This window comes from Desmodus rotundus, chromosome 2, assembly GCF_022682495.2.
Source record: "Desmodus rotundus isolate HL8 chromosome 2, HLdesRot8A.1, whole genome shotgun sequence".
Classification (NCBI taxonomy): Eukaryota; Metazoa; Chordata; class Mammalia; order Chiroptera; family Phyllostomidae; genus Desmodus; species Desmodus rotundus.
Window position 1 is genome coordinate 137,035,919 of NC_071388.1, and position 8,919 is coordinate 137,044,837.

The window sequence follows — 8,919 nt, forward strand, 5'->3', positions numbered from 1 at the left end:
AACTATTTATAAATATAAGAATAGTTATTTTACAAAGAAGACATGGTTCACTGAAAATTTTAGGGGTTTAATACTGTGTTCTCTTACCTAGGCTTGCTACAGGCTCAGTGTAGCATTCCAATATGCCATAAAAACTTCATATAACACTGACTCCAATAGAGCATAAGGGCTAAATAGCAGAGCAACTTGAACTGCAGCCTAGTCAGCTCGATAGTCTTCCTTAGCTTGTGCTCTACTTAAGGAGAGTAGCTTTAAACTGAGAAAATGTCTCTCCAAATCCACCAAGCATTGTACTTCTTTCCTAGAGGTAGAGTATATGAGAATCGGCTGCTTATTTTTTTTTCTTTTTGTAGCACCTATTCCAATATGACATATCCCATTAGATGACATAAACCTTAGAAAAGTGGAATGCTCCTTAAGTTTCATAGAGTTTATATCTCACCCTATGGCACAAAAATGTCTCAGGAAGGTACAAAGGGCATGTGTGACTAACAGCTCACCAGGTCCTATCAACATGATAGCATATGGATGGACACGATACCTTTCATAGTAAGACATTCAAGGTCTCTCAGAATTAATCCTGATCCAGAGGGGTAGTGGGAAAGATAATAAAGGGGCATTGCCATCTCTTCCAGGAGGAATCAAACTTTCTGCTACTCTATTCTTATTGGATTAGACAAATAAAATATATTTGATCAATAGCAAGATACTTTGTGCCAGAAGCTGTGTTCATTTGCTCTAACAATGAAATTTCATCTGAAACCATCGGTATTTGGGTTCACACCTTGTTAAATGTATGATAACCCATTTTCACTAAGATCCACTTGTCTTCCAGGGGGTAATCAGCCCAACTCTAGGGAGATATGATAAAGATTGCACAACTGTGTCTTGCAAAGGTAAGTTGATGGCATTGATTTTGGGATTCCCCTGGAATATGAGGCTTTGATAAGGAAGTTGAACTTGAGGACCTCAGGTTCATTATCCCTATCATGATAGTCCTTACTCTATTGGTGGAAACTAATGCTGGGAATCTGACAGTTGCTAAGGAATTTTTAATCATATTATACAAGAACTAGAGTAATAACCATGGGTGCATTTGGGGAATCGATAGACTCACTATGAGATAATTTGGGTCAAACACCTATTTTTTTTACTGAATTGTTCCTATAGATCCCTATTCTGACTGCTAGACTGTAGCCAGGTTACGGATCTCCAAAAAACAGCATCACTTCAGAGTCAGTGCCCAAGACTGAATGAAGGTAGTGGTGCTTTCCTGTTATTGGGTGCTTTCCTGTAATTTTGGAGCTACTGGTAAGTAGCTCCAAACTTATCAGTGTGGGGTCCTTTCCGTCGGAAAACTGATCTCTCCTTAATATACAGGGCTCTGTCTCTATAAAGTCACTTAGATCTAAGAATTGGAACTTTGGTATAGTTTGCTATTGTGATTTAAGTCATGTGTCTGGTCACCAGATTTAAGGTTCTTTTGTTGTACTGACCAAGTTATGCCTTAGGTGGCTGTCACTTTTCCTTCATTAAGGACTTTATGATCAGTTAGCCATTACTACATTTCAGCCAAGCAATTCTGGTGCTACTTTGTCCCTGCTGCATTTGGACAATCTTGCCCACCTGGCCTCTGAAACTTCAGTATTATAATTTAGCTTCTGTCACCCTGGGGTCCTATCATTTTCATGGAAATCAGGGATTTTCCCTCAATATCCACAATTCCTACTTTCATCTTAAGCCTAAAAAGGTCAAGCATTTTTCAAAAACATTAGTGCTCTACTCATTCAATGCTTTGGTAAAAAGAACGTCCCTCTCGGTCCCATATAGGCATATGGTTAGGGAGCAATGAGATGAATACACGTGAAAAACCTGCTGAAAGTTATTTCCATAATTCTGTCCACATTATGCCATGGAATTTCAGGCATGTAAACTTCATTCGTCACAGGACACCTTTGAGAATCAGTTTTCATATGAGCTAGCGTACTGAATCCACAGCAGTAATTCAGCCCAATCTAAAACTGCATTCTTCCCTCTCTGGCAATTTCCTTCCACACATATCCATTTGTTTTGTCCTCATATAAATGAGCACAGTATTTGTAATTCTTTTTGGTAAATAAGCACTCTCTTCCAAAGTTTGACTTAGTATTTGGACCCTGTGGTATCATACAGAGCACTAACTGTAATTGTAATCCAGAGACAAATAGGGGTGCTGAGGGTCCGGCGTGAGCAGAATCGGAATCTTGTGATCAGATTCTGCTCCAGCAAAATCAGAATTAGGTATGCATGTCCAGTGGGGCCAGTTTCATTAAACAGAAAGCTGTATGATAGGCATGCTGGCCCAGAAATTCCAGGTAAGCTTTGGGCTCAGTGTACTAAGGAGTAGACACCATTCTATGATATGACCTCCACCTGACCTATGAGCTGGACCCAGGCCAGAAGGCAGAGATTGATTTCTGCAAGTACCTCTAAAGACTATTTGCTCAAAATCCATACTTTCAACAGAAATCACTACCCCGACGCTGCCTCCCTCTATGTGCTGGCTCCTGGAGGAGGCTGTTGTGTTGACCTGGTCGAGCATGTAAAGCACCTTCTTTTACCTGGAAGCATTCACATACTAGCACCCTTGACAATCCCCCCTTTTACCCTAAATAATTCTTTGGCACCCACCAAGTAGCATGGAGGATAGACGCTTTGTCTTAAAGCTGTCCGAGGCACACCTCCTCATGCCTCTTAATAAATAAACTCTGTTGATTGCCAGACCGGAGTGCCATGCCTCTTTCTTTTCTCTTTATGTGTCCTCTGCTTACAGAGGTAGATTTTCAGTCTCAGGGTATTTCTCTGGATTTAACAATTAATATTATCTTAATTCTCCTGCTTAAAATCATTGAACTACTTCTCCTTGGCCTCAAAATAAAATGTAAATGGCTAACTTTACAAGATCCTACTTCATGAGTCAGCAAACCAAAGGCCCCTGGGCAAATGCAGCTTGTTGCCTCGTTTTGTCAGTAAAGTGGTGTTGGCACACATCTCTGCTGATTTATTTATGTGTTTTCTAGTACTGCTTACACACTGCACAGGCAGTGCTGAGCAGTTGCAACAGTAGTTGCAACCGTACATCTTCACTGAGGCTAAAACAGTTACTATCTGGCCCTTTATAGAAAAAGTTTGCTGATACCTGTCCTACATCATCAGGCACCTGCCTATCTTTCCACTCTACCCTTCGTTCACTAAGTTCCAACCATGTTTGCATCCCTGTCATTTGGGAAACCATTAATTCTTCCCTCCATTGAATGTACTTGTCCCCAAAATGGGCTGTACTCTTGCCTAACTAGCTTTATCTTTACCTTAAAGTCACTTAAAATAAGTCTTCTTTGAATATCCTACCTTAAATTGCTTCATTCTATTAATCTCTCAGTTTTTGTTTCCTTCACTTATTATAACTTGCAGCCATATTACAATTGTTAACATGATGATATATTTTCCTCATCAAATAACTATCCACCTGTCCATCAACCAATCTACCTTATTTTTAAAATTTTTTATTGTGAAATAACTATAAATTCACAGAAAGTTGCAAAGAGAGTGCATAGCAGTCCCATGTGTCCTTTACTCACACTTTCTCTCAATGAGTGTATCTTAGATAACAATACTATAATATCAAAGCTATGCCATTTTATTACACGTGTCGATTCATATAACCACCACTATCAGGACACAGACCTATTCCATCACTATGAAGGTCTCCCTCAAGATACCCCCCTACAGGCACAACAACCACCACCCCACCCCCTGCCGCCCTCACCTTTAACACTCATTTCTTCTCTATCTCTGTAATTTTTAATATATATATATATATATACACACACACACACACACAGAGTAATTCTTAACATTTTAATACAGATCAGCGTGTCTGGTTCATTTGAGTTCCTTCACTGCCCAGCCTGGGGACAGGGCCTGCTTCAGTTTCTTGTCCTTCTTTGTGTAGGTGATGACCAAGGTATAAAGGTATCTGCTGCATCAGACTTTAAACTTCACATTGTCCTTATTTTTCTTGATCTTGACAGAGTTGGCATCCTCTCGCCTGGCTATGAGCAGGAAGTCCTTGACTTCCATAACTTTGCAAGGCACGGCTATCAGGCAGGGAGAGAGTGAAGCTGAACTTCAGATTACCCTCCCTCCATCCCCCACGTGCCACCCAAAGGCATTTACAGCAAAGGGTAAGAAAACAAAAGCTTGAGCTATATTTTTAAATGCATGTTTACTTAATTGTGTCCTGTCTCCTTTACCAGAAATTAAGCTCCAAAAAGACAGGGGCATACCTGTCGTTTTCCCTATTTTCCCTACCTTCCATATTCTGTAGAATCCAAAACTGATCTCTTTTGACACTATCTGGTAGATTTCCCTAACCCAATTTCAATGCTCTATTTAAAAGCAGTTTCTTTTTTCCTTTTTTTTATTAAAGAGGAACTCTCAATCAATTCAGTGTTCTGCCAAAATTTTAATAACACTTCTTTTTATTAATAAACACTCTATTATTCACTAGCAATAAGCAGTGAACATTATGTGATAATGTCGAGCAATGTACTGAAAAATACATCATAAATGAAACATAAAAGTTAAGGGGGCAACTATTTCAATATGCATAGAACCATAATGCTTTATAAGAAACCTATCAGGTTACTGTGTTTTTTAAGTACTATTTATTGTAAAACTTGAACATTTTGTGAATTGCTATATAAAATTAACAGCTGGATGGAGTTTCAGAATCGTTTACCAACCGGTCATGTCTCATGAGCAATTGTTCCAAATGCATTGACTTGATTTTTAAAAGAGCTGCTGACAACTTTGTGAGGACCTTGAAAAGCATTTTATTTAAAAAAGATTCTCCTAGGACTGCATATGGTTTCTGTGTTTATTTTATCCACCTTTTATTGACAGTGTATTTTTGTTTCAATTGTTAACTTCAGAAATATCTACCATCCCTTGAAAAAAATGATTTGCATCACAGCAACCTCCTTAGCTGTTAAGACTTCAACTTCCGTGCTACTTATTTGTCTCCTGACATCATCTTTTGTGTTTCAAATCAGGGCCATTTGAAACTGGAGTGATTCTAACACCATATACAGTGAAGAGTTGGAGCAAGCTGCCACATGTGCCTCAAAACCATTCCTTCTACACCTAGTGTATTCTGTACTTACGAAGCATGCATTGCTTTATCCCAAGGATCATTACAAATTGTATTGCATCTTTCATTTCCTTAATAAGTCCTAACAAGCATCTGAGTTATGAGCAAGTTCCTCTTTTTTAAGCCCAACAGTATACAAAAGTCCCAAAATAAATATTCTTGACAAAAATAATTGTTTTAGTTAAATAATAAAAGAATCAAACTATAAAAATAGTTTACATGTAAATATATATTTTTCCAAGAAAAAAATTGATTACATTTGCCTTGCATAAAGCTTCATTTAGGGAATTCCGACAAATAGGACAGGTAAACAAAAATTGGGGCATATTAAGAACTATGGTAAGAGTGTCAGCAAAGAAGATCCATCATAACTTTATGAAAAGAGCTGAAGTATAAAGTTAGACTCTGCAAACCATACCTGAAGGAGACATTACAGGAAGATTTCATTGTCAACTATTATGTATAATAAAAGTAAAAGCGCTATAAAATATGTATTAAATAACATTAGGTAATGTTGCTATTACTATTTCTTCAGAATATACAATTAAGTCTTAGGGAGATCTGCAAGCCCTATTACCTTATTTGCCAGTGTGTTTCCAAAAAAAAAAATCTCAAATTTATTCTGAGGTTGTACCTGGAGGAAACCTTTCCTCCAGGTACAACCTCAGAATAAAAGCAAAAAAGAGAAGAGTGAGAAAACACCAACTGAAAAATAAATAGTATATCTAAAAATGTTTCTGAACTGACACCTGACTCAAATATTCAGGCCAATTTTTGTTTTAATAGCTAGAAAAATATGGTTTTTTAGCCCTGGCTGGTGTGACTTTGTGGACTGAGCACTGGCCTGTGAACCAAAGGGTCACTGGTTTGATTCCCATTTAGGACACATACCTGGGTTGCAGGCCAGGTTCCCAGTTGGGGGCATGCGAGAGGCATCCACACATTTATGTTTCTCTCCCTCTCTTTCTCCTTCCCTTCCCCTCTCTCTAAAAATAAATAAATAAAATATTAAAAAAATGTGTTTTTTAGTTGTTCAAAAAGTTTTTCAACATTGTTTTGTTTAATTTAATATTGTACAGGTAAATAAAATTCCAGCAGCAAAAATAAATGATAAAACTTTTATATCTGACACATATTATAGCTTAGTGACTGTCAAACAGACTTTTAATTTGGAATACTACAAGTATGAGATTTGGGGTCGTCAAGATACAGGTTTAAATATCAATTCCAAAATTTCCTATTTAAATAATATTGGCTAAATTGCTGATTCACTCAGAGTGATATTTTCTTATGAGTAATATAATAATATTAAACTTCGTAGGAATGATCAGTGTTTAAATGAGATGAGAATATGTATATCCACAAATACTAGATGCTCAATAAAATTCCATACATTCATCACATACCTTTTACCATTTTAATATTTTCCTCTGAATTTGTTCCCATTCATTTCTTTAATGTGAATATTCTTTAGAATTTCTACTTTTTTCATTCTGTATTTTTTTCCAGAAAATATTATTTATTTCCATATCTCCCACTACCAGTAAAGGCCAAAGTTGCCCCAATACACATACGTCACCTCTGACAACATCACCACTCTTCTAATCCTTTCTGATCTTCAGCTCCTTATTGCCAGTTACCATCTCTGAGTGTCAGAAGGGACTTCCAAACTACTAGATCCTAAAGGACAATAATGCTCAAATTATTACTCCCCAAAACTGTTCCTCTGTCTATAGTCTGTATGTCAGGTGTTGGTAGTACCATTTTCTCAATTGACAGAACATTTTAGAAATGCCCTGATCTTGGCTGATTATCAGTTTGTCTCAATCCTTCCTCTTCGTTGGCAGTTTGTCTCAATTCCATCTCTGATTTAATTTCCCACTCCTTCATTTGCATCACAATTTCAATAACCACAGGTCAGGCTCTCCCTAGCACCCATTATATATTCTCTCTGAACAATTCATCATAAACATGTTTACCAGATTATTATTCTTTTAACAATGTCTCTCCATAATCTGCAGAATAAAACTGAAATATAGAAGACCTCAATGTAGCTTAGGTCCAATCTCTGCCTTAGGAATGCCCTTCATGCTGATGCCACCCTTTGCTCTTCCATTTTACTGAACATAGTGTTCCCTTTTCTTTGCAAGTTATAAACCCTACTTATCTTTTCAAGATTGGCTGAAGTATAAAAGACTTTGTTGTGAAAAGCCTCACCTCACAAGCAATATTAATTTCAATTTCCTTTGTTCTCTAATGCATTTTTTTTTAAATTCTTACCTAGGATATGTTTTATTGATTTTAGAGAGAAGAGGAAGAGAGAAAAAGAGAGAGGGGGGTAGGGAGAGAGAGAAACATTAATGTGAGAGCAAAACATCAATCAGTTGCCTCTGTTACAGGACCCACCCAGGGATCAAACCCACAACCTAGGTACGTGCCCTGACCGGGTTATTGAATCCACAAATTTTTGGTGTATGGGATGACACTCCAACCAAATTAGCAACCAGCCATGTCTCTCAACAGTAGTTTTGACAACTTTAAATTATTGTCCTTTCCCCAATTGTACTGTATCTATTTGTTTACATGCTATATTTTCCCATTACATGTGTAGCTCCTGGGAGAGCCTTGGGTTTTATTCACTTTTGAGTAACCTTTGTAACTATACTCTAAAAATATAAGAATCACTCAATAAATTATTTTACTCAGTTAATGAATGAATTATGAATGAATCATGTGGCACCCTCTCAGACTGAAACATAGAAGTGCTAAATAAATGTGTGTTGACTTTAATTAAAATGAGATGGAATGGGGAGTGCTAATTGCTTATTGTGCACAGAATTTTAAGTCCTGGGTGCGAATTACCACTTATATTTCAATGTATATTTAAAAACTTGTAGGTTATAAATTTGTATTTCATTGTTAAATAATTTATTACCCCTAGACAACCTGACATATTTCTCAGAACTACAATACACACATTTCACAAAAATATGTATAAAATAAATAATATATGTTAAACATTTGTTGGTCTGAAGACATCCCTCCAAACTTGACAGGAATATTTCTTGTGAAGTTTTACACACCATTGTTTTTCAGCTCAATTGGCAAGCACAGCCTGAGTTTGCAATCTCATATATGAAGTAAAACAGAAATACTCCAAGCAGCTGCAGAACTCCAAGTGCATAACTCCACTTCCTCAGTCCAGGCTTCTCCCCATGTGCTAGGTTTCCAAAAGGCACTCCAGAGATCACCACTCTCAGCACAGGATGGAGAGATTAGCAGCTCTCTGTTCTCGGGCACTATCATTTATAGGAGATGCTCAGTGATTTCAGGAGCAAGAAATTGGAATGAGAGGGGTGGGCATTTTAAGTGGATTAACTGATTTGTTCATCAGTTAAATATGTATAACTACTATTTTTTTATGCAAAGTATTTCTCTGTGCTATTATATCTTCAACTTCTCTTTTATGCCAAGTGGCTGTCCAAAGCCTTCAATTATAATCTATATTAATCTAGTTTGTTTATGAGAAGATAAGTGGCCTGCAGGCATTTCTAAATGCATCTGAATGAACATGTCCTGGAAAATTTTATTTTCATTATTTCAAAAATGTTGGCACGTGGTGTTTATTCATGACCTTGACTTCATCTCGTATGAGTGCAGATTCTATTCGGGTGTGACAAACAGGTAGTGTAACTTGTGCAGGATGAAGTAAGATGTAGGAGCATTGA

The 8,919-nt window shown here is 37.1% G+C and overlaps 1 pseudogene; it reads right to left on the minus strand.

Moving 5' to 3' along the window:
- Positions 1–3,921: 3,921 nt before the first annotated feature.
- Positions 3,922–6,607, minus strand: LOC112313080 (large ribosomal subunit protein eL38-like; annotated as a pseudogene).
- Between the last annotated feature and the right edge of the window lie 2,312 nt (positions 6,608–8,919).